Raw genomic sequence first — 14,031 nt, 5'->3', positions numbered from 1 at the left:
TCCCTGTATCTCTCTGGCACAGCCATTAAAGAATACCACTCTACTGCACATTTGGAAATGTCACAGACCATGGAAATGACTTGTATTTCTGAAGCAGCAAATCCTAACCCTAATCAGCACTTTTCAGTAACTACACATGTACGTTCTGCAATGCTCTGGTATCCTGTTTCTCCTGGGTTAGTCATTTTGTCCCGATACCTAGATATTTCACTTGTTCCAAACACAAAGCAGTAGATTTTGTTAGCCTCAACTCCACTGTGCACTGTTTTCTTATGCCTTAATTTGAACTAAAGCAATTATCATTTCCATGTAATAGCTCCCATCACTATGAGATATGCAGAATTTTTTCCAGTATACCACAATACAGAAAATCAACAGTAAAAACCCAGTTTTGTAATCTTTGCAGAGTCACAACATACACAGAGGTTCTCAGAAGCAGACAAATAAATAGATCAATACAATGAACTTTTGGCTAACAAACCACATCAGAACAAAAAAGCTTAAACCACAACAACCAGCAATATGAATCTGTCACAGAATTACTACTGGAGAAAAAATGTGGAACTGATTCTTCTTTTAACCTCATATTACTAGATCCCAGTGATGGGATCTATCTTATGTACAAAGGCTCAGGCCACATGTTGGTTGTAACTGGAAAGAAATGCATATTGTTTATTCCTACAAATTAATTTTCTGTCTCAAGGACACAAATTTTACCATCATGGACAATCTTTTATTTCCAAACATTACATTTCACTCTTCAAACAAAGAGAAGTGGAAGAAAATGCAACTCTAGGTGAAAGTTGCCTTCAGCAATTAAAATAACAACCACTACAGAATGCAGAGGAGTCAGCGACCCCTCGGTTCTGACAAGTTATTCAGGATTCCAATTTTACACACATAAGCAATCAAGAAAAGGAACAGCAATAGAATTACTTTTTTATGGGTACTGCAATACAAAAAAAAGATCAGTAATCGTTACATCTCGAATCTTTTCAGAGCATTTAAACTCAAGATGTAATGCAAAGTCTACAACTACTATCACACAGGCGACTGACAAGAGTACCAGTTGGTCTAACATAAAAGATACAATAATTGTTTTTACTCATGTTTCTGTATCTTCAAAGAAACTAACAATCATTAGTATATAAAGGAAAGTACTATATTACATGAATTTCGGAACACACCTAAGTGATCAACATAACACATATTTAGCTTCTTGCAACTGACAACTGTATGTTGCCTTTCAGCTTAAAGATTCAATGCATGCAAAGTTAATTCTATCAATTGATTTGAAGTGCCCTTTACAAACAACTACCAGCTGCTGTTATGTTTTGGTCTTGGGCAGACTGCATAAATAAGCTGTTGTTTCCAAAATAACTTTATTTGGAACTTTGATTCTTAATTCATTTGCACGTTTACCTAGTCAACTCCCTGGATTCTTTCAAGTACTGCGGCGAATGAAGAGACGGGACGCAGCTTGATGCAAGCAAATGTCAATTTATTGTACAGAAGCACGAGGTTTTATACTCTTTCAGAAGCTGCGCGTTTTAAACAGATTGGTTCTCGAAGCTAAGCATTGCATACTAGGCAATCCCTGATTGGTGGTTAACTACCATCAATTAACAACAAGGTGTTACCTTTCCTTGGCGCCATCCATCTCCCACTCCCCTGTGCTCTGCAAACATGCCTCATCATGTTAATTGTTGTCTAGACAAGCTCGAGCACATTCCCCTCAGCTAACTGATTGCCATGCATGGTCCTAGTTTGCAGACCACTCCTGCAAAGTACCATGAAACTGTCATGTTAGCTGTGGTTATCCACAATCAAACTTATGCAAAAACAACAACAACAGAAAGGAAACATTCAGTCAGTTTTAACCAAAATATATAATACAAAGTGTTTGTATAATATTTAATGAATGGCCTAAGAATAACAGCATTCCACTCAAAACATGAATAGTCAGAAGCAAACTCTAGAATTTTTTGCATTTGGATTAAGAACAAGTAAGTTTAGTACAGAACAGGAAAGTTTCTTCTAGTCTAATGGAAAATCAAATGAGTATATACAAGAAACAAGCTTCTCAGATACGGATCTTTCAAGGTTGCATTGAGTATATAAGCACAGAACAGTAACTGACAATAGTATCTATTATAGAATGAATAAGTAATTCCAAAAGAATGAACAGAGAGAATGTCTTTAATATTGGAAAGGCATTTTCCTTTTTCAGCCTACTTTATGAAAATAACTAGTTCTCCCATGACTACTTTAAAGAAGGCTTTTTGCATATTTGGTCAAAACATGGAAGAATCAGAACTGACTCCCCAACATAACATTCCCATGAAACCTAGCAGTAACACCTGATAAACCAACCACTTACTGTCTACTGTTTGTGGCGTATTGATAACCTAAACGTACAAACGAACATGCAAAATTGTGCCTTTGAAAAATAACTTCGTTTTAACAACTCAGGTTTTATCCTCGAACATTAGAGGTCACTGTGGGGCTTTCTAAGAGTGTACCTAGCATACTCAGTAACAACCTTTCACCACCATATTGATTTTGAGTCGGGGATTTGTGACTTCAACTGCCAATATGAACTTCTCAGGTCTGAAGAATAAACAAAACAAATAAACCATAAGCAGAAGGATCCAGATATTCCAGAAACAGCTGGAATCTATGGTCAACCTACAAAGATCTCGACACAAAAATTCAGCTGCGACTTAACATTATTGTTCAGCATGATTCAAATATTATTCTCATGATTCTGGATACCACCCGCTACTAAACCACGTGTACAGGTATTTCCTATCAATTCCAGGGGCAACTTTATTTTATACAGAAGCATTCATAATTTTAAAAGTAAAAGACACGGAAGACTCCTAGAAATCTCCCAATCACAGTAGCTAAAGAAATGTTACATGTTTTAGAAGATGCATGCAGATTCAGTTACAAAGCTGCATATTAGAAAAAACAAGTCTAATTTTAAAGTCTTCTAGAGAAATTATTGCATTTATTTTATAAGTTATTGAAAATCCTCAAGGCGCTTTGTCTTACAAGCATGTGCTGCTGACAAGTAATTTCTATTTCCTTCCTAACTGAACAATGAACAAGTATATGTGACATAATCTTGGGGGGGGGGAGAAAAAGAAGATAAAAATGTGCTGGTACAAGAAAGAGACATAAGAGACATAAAAGCAGCCTTCCTAGATCACCTCTCTCCTTTTCTGGTACCTCACATGTATTAATTCCACTTCAATGGAATAGCAATGATAGGATAACAACAAAACAATCACTACGGAATACTGGCTAATTAAAGGATACTACAAGATTGGAATCTATTTAATGTTCAGCTGAAGTTTTTCTATGTAAGGTTTTCACAGACTTAAAAAAAAAATCCTTAACAACAGCAAAAAAAATTTCAGAGAGACATGTCTAGGAACTGGCTGAATCTCTTCAAGTATTGTAGCCCGTATACAAAGAAACATTAAACTAAGAACAGATTGAAGGACAAGCACCTAACACGGAAAAGCAGCCCCTCTGAGATAAGCTGCATCATTATAAACCAAATAATTTGTTTCTCAGATATCCTGGACGCAGAGTAACGGGAAAGCCACTCCATCAGGATACTAGAGAACTGCCATGAACCGTAGTCTTCACAGGGTAAATACAAAATCTGATAGAAATTTAACAAAGCAGGAAATTATGTTAAATATGAGCTGCACCCAGCCCAGGGCGAAGAACAGCGCACAGCAGAGTCCCAGCTACAGACAAAGCGCCAGCGAAGCCGCTCTGTTCCCTCCTGCACAACCACCGGCGCTCACGCCGCTTCGCTCCTGCCGGGCGCGCGGCCCCGGTCCCCCTCCGTAACCGCCACCCGTCGGAACGCAGAGGGCGCAGCGCCTCACGCCGTTGGCTTTGCCGCCTCTTTTTAATCCCGCCCCTTCCCCCCCGCTGTTAGTATGTCGGGAATTCAAAGGAGGGCAGGACAAGGGAGGAAGCCCACACCCGATAAGCGGCAGCGGCGCCACTAAGCCGCGCTCCCCTATCGCTACCCCGGGGCTCCCGGCGCGGCTCGCCCCCGGGCGGAGAGCGGCTCCGCAGACAGCGCGGAGGCCCGGCCGGCGGCCCCGCTCCCGGACGCGGCGGGCGTGCAGGCCGCGCTCCTCCCCTCTTCCCCGCGCGCGCCCCGCCGACGGCGCCGCGCCCCGCCCAGCTGAGGCGGCCCCGAGCCCCGCCCGCCGCCTCGCCCGGCGGCGCTCACCCGCGCAGGGACACCGGCCGCCGCCGGCTGCCGCGGGCCGGGGGGAGGCGGGGCGGAGGGGCGGCACCGAGAGCCTGGGGCGGGCCGGCGGCCGGGCCTGCCGCGCGGCCATGTGTCGCTGTCCCCCACCCGCTCCCCCACCCGCCCCCGCTCCTTCCCCCGCCACGAGGCTCGCCCCCGCCGCTTCCTCGCCCCGGCTCTCCGCGGCCTGGGCCGGCCCGGCTTCCGTCGCTGCGCGCGCCCTGCCCGCCCGCCGCCCCGGCCCACTCACCCTGTCCGCTCACCCTGTCCTCCCTCCGGCGGCAGCGCGTCGGCCGCAGGCGAGGCGCGCGCGGTCACGTGGGCTAACTGCTGCGGAGGCGCCGGGCGCGGCGTGAGGGGGCTGCGGGCCGCGCCGGGGCAGGGCCGGCTGCTCGCCCGGGACGGCGGCCCGGGGCTGCGCCTGGCGCGGCGGCCGGGCCGCGGTGGCGCCGCAGAGCTCCCGGCGCGCTGTGAGGGCCGCTGGGCTGCAGGGCTTGCACGGAGCCGTTGTGTCCGGCACGCTCGGTGCCGTGCCCTGCAGGTGCCGCGGCCTGACGGGTTCACCTTGTGTCAGACATGCGGCAAACTAGGCTCTTCACAAAAAATAACGCGCTTGGGCTGGTCTCTTTTAAGCACTGTTTTGTATAGCTTGTGTAAGAGCCCCCCAGAGCTTGAGGCCGTTGGATTCAGCAGCTGTGATTTCCTTCACCAACGATGAAGATGTAAATACACAAAGACCGTGTTCTGTGGCCATTATTTGGCAATTCAGTAAAAATAAACTGGTTTGGATATTAACGTGTGATACTGGGAGGTTTTACATAATGGTATATGCCAGTTCTGTAAGTCACATGGTGTTGCAATCCACACAGAAATGGGGCTGGATCTGAGTTCCCTAGTGCAGAGCAGATTTCATCTGAGTGATGGCAACCACGTCTGCTGGGCACCAGAAGCAGCTGTGTTGTACTTTCAGGCCCATGGTCAGGAACGGAGGTTGATTTTTCCTATCTAGTGCAAGTAGATACACTCGGGTTTCTGATTTCACTGTCAGAGTGTTTGGGTTTTATGCACTCTTGTAAGAAGAGCAGGTGCCAGTATAGTCTGAAGCAGGAGATTTTTCCAGGTACTTCATGTACCTTCAGGAGGTGACGGGCAAGTTAATGGCAGAAAAATCCATTAAGGGTTATGCACACAGAGACTACCTCTGGCTCAGGGAGTCCCCAGGTAGACGCTGGCAGATATTTCTACTAGTCAGGCCACCCTCAGAAACAATGTAAGATGACAGCTCTGCTGCCTCCCTGCGCAAAGTTATTTGAAATCTCCTACTAAAACATTATTTTTAAGTTCAAATATAAAATTGTTTATAATTGAAATTATCTTGGCTTTGAAGCTTAGCTATGAAAGTATGAATGCATAGTTGTCTGTAGTCTGACACTGTCATTTGACAGAGGTAAAATACTCTTCCCACAGTTTTTGATGTAGGAATCAACTATCTTAGAAGACAACACCATAGAGTACTTGTTAATAAACTGAACTGGAATACGCACTCCTAAGACCATTTTTTAGTACGATGCTCTTGAATTATGTATACATAATCTGTAAAGTTTCTTGTTACAGTACTCCAAACACAACATGCCCAGCCTGTTCTCAAATCTGAACCTTTCAACGATGCTTACAGTGGTTTTTTTTAATGCTTAAAACAACATTTTCACAAAGCATAGAATTAGTTTTAGTGTGATTTTGTTTGCTGAAATAACCACATGATAACATATTTATTACCTAGTGTAAACCAGTGTTAGCCTATTTCATATTTGTCTTCCCTTGAAAAATTCTTAAATAAGCATTACCTTTGCAATCAAATAATTCTTAGTAATTTTATTATTGATTACTCTTTATTTGATGCATTATTTCTTTAACACATTTGAGTTGTGTGCTCACAGCAGGACTCCACAACAAGCTTTTCAGTGCATTGTGCAGGAGCAAAAACACTTTGGCCTACGGTATCCACCATCTTCATTTTTGTTAGCCATAATGTAAAAAAAAAATTAACTGGGAAATCTTCACAAAATGTTCAAAAACTGCTGCAAAACGTGATATTATACATTCAATTGTAGTGTTAGAGAAGCATCTTAAGGGAATGTGCCTTGATGTTTCTGTGTATTCAGAGCTGACAATATGAAATATTTCCGACTGAAATGCTTGAACCGAAACTCTTCTCTGATTAGAAACTTGCTGTAAACCTCTCAAGATCAAATGATGGCTTAGCAGCAGCTTTCTTCATTTTGAAACTATGCCTGTGTGAAACAACTAGCAGGAAATACCTATTCTTATTCTTCATTTATTTGTAGATAAAATTATACTTATCAAAGCCAATACTAAAGTTACCAGGTACAAATGATGCATTACCAATGTTCACACCATTTTATTTTTCTTCTTTTTATAAGTATTCCTACATTGCTATCTAGAGGTAGAGGATAGTTTATTTTGCTTTCAACTCTAATAAACAGCTACTGAAAGTGTTTTGCTGCTTCCATGCTTTGATTCATCAGGGGCTGAAATAAAGAAAAAGCATGCCCTTTTCACCCACCCCTTCAATTGCTTTTCAGCTGAGAGTATCTTTATAAAGTGTTCTTGGCAATCCATAAAACTATTGTACCACAGTATTCATTTAAAAGACTCTCAGCAGACTGCAGCAAGCTTTATGCTAAAAGCACATTTAATTCAGTTTCCCCTTGCTTAATTTCATTTTGCATTTTAAGAGCGTGGAAAATCTATAGCAGATACCTAAGACCTGTTTTGAGCTAAAAGTCAAGTACCATACATTTGCAAATACAACTATCATCTGTAGGGTATTTAAGGCCTTGTTTATCTTTCTCCATATAGTAAAGGAATTAATGTTTGAGTGGTGTTGAGTGTACTGTTCTGAAGAAGTGTATTTTGGAGGAGAATATTGGGCTGGATCTGGCAGCCTGAGAGCACAGAAAAGGTGCCGTGAAGAAAGCATGAGCACTGAAGGCACAAGATCAAGAAGCCTGATTGCTGAAATGGATCTTGTGGACGAATGTTTCATATCATCCAGCTGTGGCTTGAAGGACCAGTGGCCCAAGGACAGCAATGAATGGTGTGGCACAAAAGAGGGCAATGAATCTTAAAACTGCTATTGTACTAGTAAAAAAAGTGATTGTGGCTTCTACAGTATTATTATATTATTACACATTTCCATTTTATTATATGACTAGGCACCTAACCCCTGCTAGCTTCTGGCCTCCAATAATGGCTTGTGATAAAGGATTACACGCTCATTTTTGCGGGTGGGTTGTGGTTGGTTTTTTTTAATGGAAGTTTATATTCAGTGGGAGGTAACTACCCACATATACATAATGTAGCTATCTATATATGAACTATTTCTTTAGATTTCCTGTGTGTCAAGGAGGTGACATAGGACCCTTCTAGGACAGGATCAATCTTATTCATAGGTGGATGTTGCAAAGAGATCAGATAAATCACATTTTAGAATGTTTCTCCTTGGTTGCTACTGAGTGCATCTTGATGACCCAGTCAGGTGTAGACATGTACAGGGCTGCTCACTGTGGGAGGAAAAGCCTCACACCCTGCCTGTGCCAGAGTTCCCAGGGACCCAGCTGAAGGCTGGTACCAAATACTGCAGGAATACAGGCCAGAAGTCCCTGACTAATGTTAGTGCCAGTGCACTTGGTTCAGTGCTCTGTACTTACACAGAAAAAGAAAAAACCTGGTTGGGTTGATTATGACACTGTATGGAAGTTACCATATAAAGATCCTTGGACAAACATTTCTGTTCCTTGATGTGGATACGCTTTTTGACTATCAGGTATTGTTTACGTTATGCCTCATACATACTGAAACACAGCCTGGTCAGAATAAAGTAAATTTTGCTTCTAGTTGGTCAGGCAGGCGGCAGATCATAAAAGTCTGTAGTAGTCTCTCCATCAGGGAAAAAGAGAAGAATTGAAACACAAGAAAATTATTCCTGAAATCCTATTATCGGTCAGTGAAACTAGCATAATCTTTGAAGGGCAGAAAATATATAAATAACTTAGAATAGTCAACTTAATTGTGTGACCTTTCCTCAAGGAACAATTATTACCCTCAAATTCTTGTCATAGGAAAGAAGGAAGCAAACATGATCTGCAAAGTCAAGAGTCTCTTGTCAGTGTAGGTAAAATCTTGACAGGCTAATGAAAGAATTGTAAGTCCAGAGCTAATAATTGTGGTGACACAAGTCGAGGCGGACTGAAAAGAAACACTATGTCTGCGTGGCTGGGTTCGGACAAAATGGCCTTTATTGTTTATACAAACTATTTATATATCTTAGACAGTGCAGGTGTTAGACCCTGATAGGTTTTTGTGTCCTTCTTCTTGCTTGCTATTTGCTGTTGCTGTAGGTGCCCTGTGCTGAGGTTCTAAGTTCCGATTCTTCACATCCTGTTTACATACCTGACAATTTGTGGCTGTCTTAAAGGTACACGGCTAAGTCTTTGAAGTCAACTAACTTGTCTGTAGACCCACTGCAGACCCCAACAAATAATTACAGAGGAAGAAAACAGTACTAGTGATGGGGGCGGGGGGGCGGGGGGGGATAAATCTTTATACAGTTTACATTCTTATAATAACTTCCTAACATACACCCCTCTTTCTCTGGTGTTATGCTCACTCTTCTGTTGCCTCCATAGGTGCTAAGGTGGTTTGGTTCAGTGTTGTAGGAGTTGTTTGTTTTGTTACTTCTAGAACTGGCTTTCCCCCACTCCCAGGTCTGTATTTTTCACTGACTGCTGGTGACTTTTTTACAGCCCTGAAGTTTCCATTGTCACCTTCTGCCTCCCCCCCACTCCTGTCATTCCATGACTGTAATCCCCTGCATTGCATTATTATAGTAAGGGCATAAACGTTTCATTCTAACAAGTAACTGCTTATTACCGCTTGTTACTAGATATCATGGTTGTATCACAGAATTATATAGAACTACACAAAAGTAAAATACAGAATCATAGCATATCTTGAATTGGAAGGGACCCACAAGGATCATCAAGTCGAACTCCCTGCTCCTCACAGGACTACCTACAAACTAAACCATATGACTAAGCATCGTCCAGACGCTCTGTGAACTCTGACAGGCTTGGTGCCATGACCACTTTCCTGGGGATCCTGTTCCAGTGACCAACCAGCCTTCCAGTGATTAACCTTTTCCTATTGTCCAGCCTGAACTTCCCCTGACACAGCTTCATTCCATTTCCCCACATCCTATTGCTGGTCACTAGAGAGAGGAGTTCAGCATATTAGACAACTGCCACCTGATCGTTAGAAAATTGTTGTTGCAGGTAAACAAGGTAAAACAGAGTTGTAGGCATGCTAAAGCAAGTTTGGCAAAGCCTGAAGGTCCTGAGGATTTGCAAAGTCTGTATGAAGCTCACGTTCTGCTGCTAGGCTTAACAATACTGCGTTTGCTGAGCTGCTGGGCTACATAGGTCCTAAACATTTGGAAATGTGAAAGTAACTCAGCCTAATACTGCCTATCACTTGATAGTCTTCAATATATTTAATCAACAGTAACTGACTTAGCATTCAGTTCTTATGTGTAAATCTTTATCTTCCTTTTAAATAAGGAGTAAAGGTTACAAAGGTTAGTAGCAGTAAACAAATGTAGAGTCATCATTGTAGATTAGTGGTTATTAAATGCTTAACATAACGCAGCCAACAGCTACTTTGCTGTTACATTGCTGTACATTCTTCCAGCAGTCAAATTTAAAGGGTTAAATATACCTGACTGGAGTCAGTACTTCAGTGCTGGCTTTTCTCATTATAGAAGCTTATTTCTGAATCCTTTCTCCTGTACATGCATTTTAAAGGTGTGTAATTAACGGGTTGCAAGTTGTTAGGCAATTGATGAAGTGTGAACAGGGCACTGATTTGTTTTCTTTATTTACATGTTTCCCATAATACTCTGATGAAAGCAGGATGTTGAGGCTTTTTTACCCTTTGTATTATTCCTTGCTTGTTTCATCAGATTAAGAAGCCATTTGCGAAGCCATTTGCAATTCCTCAAATGCCATTAAAAGTTAGTGTCCAGGGAAGCCTTAATCAAAAACATAAGAAGTACTAAAAGATGAAAACCAACATCACCAGCACTCCTGTGGCTGGCTCAGATAACCAAGGGAGGGAAGTGCCTGCTTTTATCTGAGGCGTAGCAGCACGGCTGACCGCTCTCAGCTTGCTGTTCAACAATATGCTGGTTTTGAAGACCAAGACACTTCAGGAACTTTTTGTTCTTCATTATTCAGTCCTTCCCCTACCTATTCACTTTTAACCAGAGAGAATAATAATTGTGTGGGGCAACCCATCTTTCAGCCAAGCAGCAGGGAGGGAGATATTTGAAGACAGCTTCGTCACTGGGGTCTCACAAAGGCCACCACTGAGTGTCTGTCTACCTATGTCAAAGGTGTCTACCCTTGAGTGTTTGTAGCCACATTCATTTTAGCATTGTTTCTAGCAAGCATAATAAATAGCTTGCAGCCTGAAATGTCTATCTTTTTATGCTTTCCTTCCTTTTACTGGTCCTAGTTCTCCTAGTGAGAACTGTTCTCTGTGGGTTAGTAGAGCAACATGGTTTGCAACGCTCTTTGCATCCAGATCGCCTCCAAGTCACCTCCCACATTTTTTGTCTGCCATGAAATGGGTTACGGTGAGACTTTTTCTGAATCTGGTCACTGATCCCACAGGACAGCTGACCTGATAGGAAATCAGAGTGCCATGAGTCCTTCTTAACTTGTAGTGCTGGTGCCTCCCATCAGAAAATATTACCATTTATTTGACACTTCAGTTTATATTATTTTTACTGTCATCTTTTCGTCAAATGTTAACTTCCAATTTGCAATGAAAAAAACCCACAAACCCTTCCTGTCACATTTTTACTATACTGTACCTCAGAAGAATGTCAGTGTCCAGTCACACTGCCTAATCCACCCTGCCGCTATAGCTGGAGGAGGGGGAATGAGAAAGCAGCTTGATGGGCATCTGCCAACCAGCCAAGGTTGACCCACCGCAGCCACACTGCCAGCCCTGGTGAGGGGACTGGGTTTGAGTGCTCTGTGTTCACACGGTGTGCTCCTGATGCACCACCCAGCTGCCCAGGGACGCAGTGTCCTCAGGTGTGAAACCTAGCCTCTGTGCCCTCTGATATCCCACAACACAGCTCCCCTAGATCTTTTGGTGTGCCTAGCTGCCTTCTTTACATTCCGACCCAGTAGCCCGCTTGTAGCCCTTCACAGAAGAGCGATGTCATGGCTGATGGCAGAAATTGGCACCTGCATTGGTGATGGAAAGGCATAGGTGCACACCTGCTGTCTGGAAGGCAGCCGTTCCAGGGTCATAGAGATGTGCAACGGAGTTGCTTAAAAAAAGCAGCTGCTGCACTTTCTGTAACATTCATGTAAGACCACAAACTAGCTAGTTTATGCCAAAAAAGATGACTATGGTCACAATGACACAGCATGCCCAGCTAGCTTAGCAGTGCAGGCAGAGACGCGTTCCTTCATTCCTTGTGTTTACTGAGGGGCAGTAATGACTGTTGTAATCAGCACTCAAAGTCTTGCTTACCACTGTGGGTGATTCTTGCGTGCTAAGAGGTCATGCTAGCTCTGGGAGTGCCAGGCACGGCTTCAGAGTACCCACGTACTTTGTTTCAGCCCGCTAATGTTTCCCTCCTGGGGTGAGCAGGCACTCTCTTTACCCCACACAGTGTCAACCGGTCCAGAGTGAGGACTGCTACGGTGTTAGCTCTGTGCTGCAGGAGCGTGTCTTCTCAAGGGGAGAGATGGATATGGCACAATGTGCATGTACACAGACGGAGTTGCCTTCTCCATCCCCCCTAGGTCAGTGGCTGCTGCCACATCTCTCCTGGAACCAATTTATTTTCTTTCTCTCTCCCACCTGTCTTCAGTCATTCAAATTTCTTGACCCTTTCTTCTTACAGCAGACATCTCCCTCTGTTGCCGTAACAACAGGAGCAGCTCAGCTATGCAAGGCAGCCAGGGCTGGAGCTTTTGCTTTCTGCTCCCACTGAAAGCAGTCCCTCACACTTTGCACCTATATTTTTTACCATCAGCCTATAATGCTGATGGCAAAATGGATCAGTCTGAACTACACCACATGGTCCTGTCCTGCTAGAGGGCCTGTACTCAGAGAAGTGAGCTGCCTTGTAGGTCCACACTAACATGTACACTGCTGTGTCTGCTCAGACTTGTTTCCAGTACTCAGACCGCAGCAATGGTGATGGAAAAAGGACAGAACAGGGAGCTGATGCTATGCATAGTAGCAAGTATAAAGAAAAGGGGAACAGGCTTGATCAAGCTGCTGGTGTTCTTTGGTGTAGATGATCCTGTGAGGAAAGCATGGGACAAAGCAGATGCAGCTTGCATGCTCTGGTTACACGATGGGTCGTGGCAGGCAGTTACTGGGTGCATCTGGTATGGTTGCAAGGTCCAGGGTTGCTAGTGCAGTGCTGAAGGCCACATAATGTTGCTGCTGTTCTACTTAGCCCGTTAAGTTTGGTGAAGGCACTAACATAAGGTTGGAAACACAAGTATGCTTGATTTCCATTATGGAATAAGTGCATCGAAGCCATCTATGTTATCCTATCTGAAAATGCACCAGAGAGAGTCCCGGCCACCACTTAAACTGAGAAGATCCAAAAATAGATGTACCAGCCCTCTGCACCTGCTCTCTCTGATAGGTCCAGCATCAACACTAGAGCAGATCATATGGGAATGCACATCCCCCTCCTGCCAGGCAGGGTGCCACAGGAGGTGCCTCTATTGCCTAAACTCCCGAATTACCAAACTCTGATTTAGGTAAACAAGAATGTGCACAAAGTTTAGGTCAATCTGATCCACACTCTCAAGTACCCACCATGTCAAGGTGTCAAAACTGATGAATGAAAGGACTTGTAATCAAAGGAGTCAGTCTTGGGAGATAAAGAACAGATAATGATAAGAACACCTTTATATAAATTATGCAGAAAGAAGCCTCCAACTGAAGAAGTTCTGGCTGCAGGAGGAGGCAAGCTGGTAAGGAAGGTATTGCAACCCTCAGAAAATCAGTTGAAAGTAGGACAAAGGTGATTGTGGTAATGGAAGATCATGACCTCCAAGTCAAACAGCTCCCCTCCACCCCCAAAAGAGGGCAAACACCCTCTTCAGCAGCATGTGTAGTTGGTAAAAACCTCCAGCAGCAGTAGCTGAGGGTGTGCACCAGTTGGCACTAGAAGTGAGAAACTTGTAACCAGTCCTGTGTGCGAAGGAAAATGAATATGTGATGTCCTAGGAATGTGCAAGTACTCAACTGTATATAATGTGTACCCTCAAGTAACTTGGTGTGCACGTTAGGAAGAAAAATTCCTCACACACCCAGCGCTGCAATAAACCGATGCTGGCTTTCTAAACTATCATTTGTGTTGGAGTTTTCGTGGTTACAAGATTTGGTAACGCTCCCAGAGCTAGTCACTGTCAGGAGGACAGGCAGTTGACCTCAAAGATGCACTAGAAGCGGTGGAGAGGAAACCACTGTCAAAAAAAGGTAATAGTTTTTATTCTTTACATTGTTTGTATACAAACAGTTACGAAATACAGGTTTGTTATGTTATCAAACTGAGCAAGCCAAAGGCAAATCTTTCCTTCAGCGCACATATTCCTGTGTGCAGATTTTGGTTCTTTAAG

The 14,031-nt window shown here is 43.6% G+C and overlaps 1 protein-coding gene across 2 annotated transcripts in view; it reads right to left on the bottom strand.

Moving 5' to 3' along the window:
• The window catches only part of IMMP2L (inner mitochondrial membrane peptidase subunit 2), a 483,477-nt gene extending 475,002 nt beyond the window's left edge, over window positions 1-8,475 (bottom strand). For both annotated transcript variants that reach the window (XM_080394188.1, XM_080394189.1), the window contains exon 1: window positions 4,549-8,475. The gene's annotated coding sequence lies outside the window, so the exon portion shown is untranslated. The remainder of the gene's footprint in view (window positions 1-4,548) is intronic.
• Window positions 8,476-14,031: the final 5,556 nt, after the last annotated feature.

Source organism: Falco punctatus (genome assembly GCF_963210335.1).
Source record: "Falco punctatus genome assembly, chromosome: 6".
In the NCBI taxonomy this organism is placed as follows: Eukaryota; Metazoa; Chordata; class Aves; order Falconiformes; family Falconidae; genus Falco; species Falco punctatus.
Note: the sequence above shows the minus strand (reverse complement) of the source record. Positions and strands in the feature narration are given on the sequence as shown.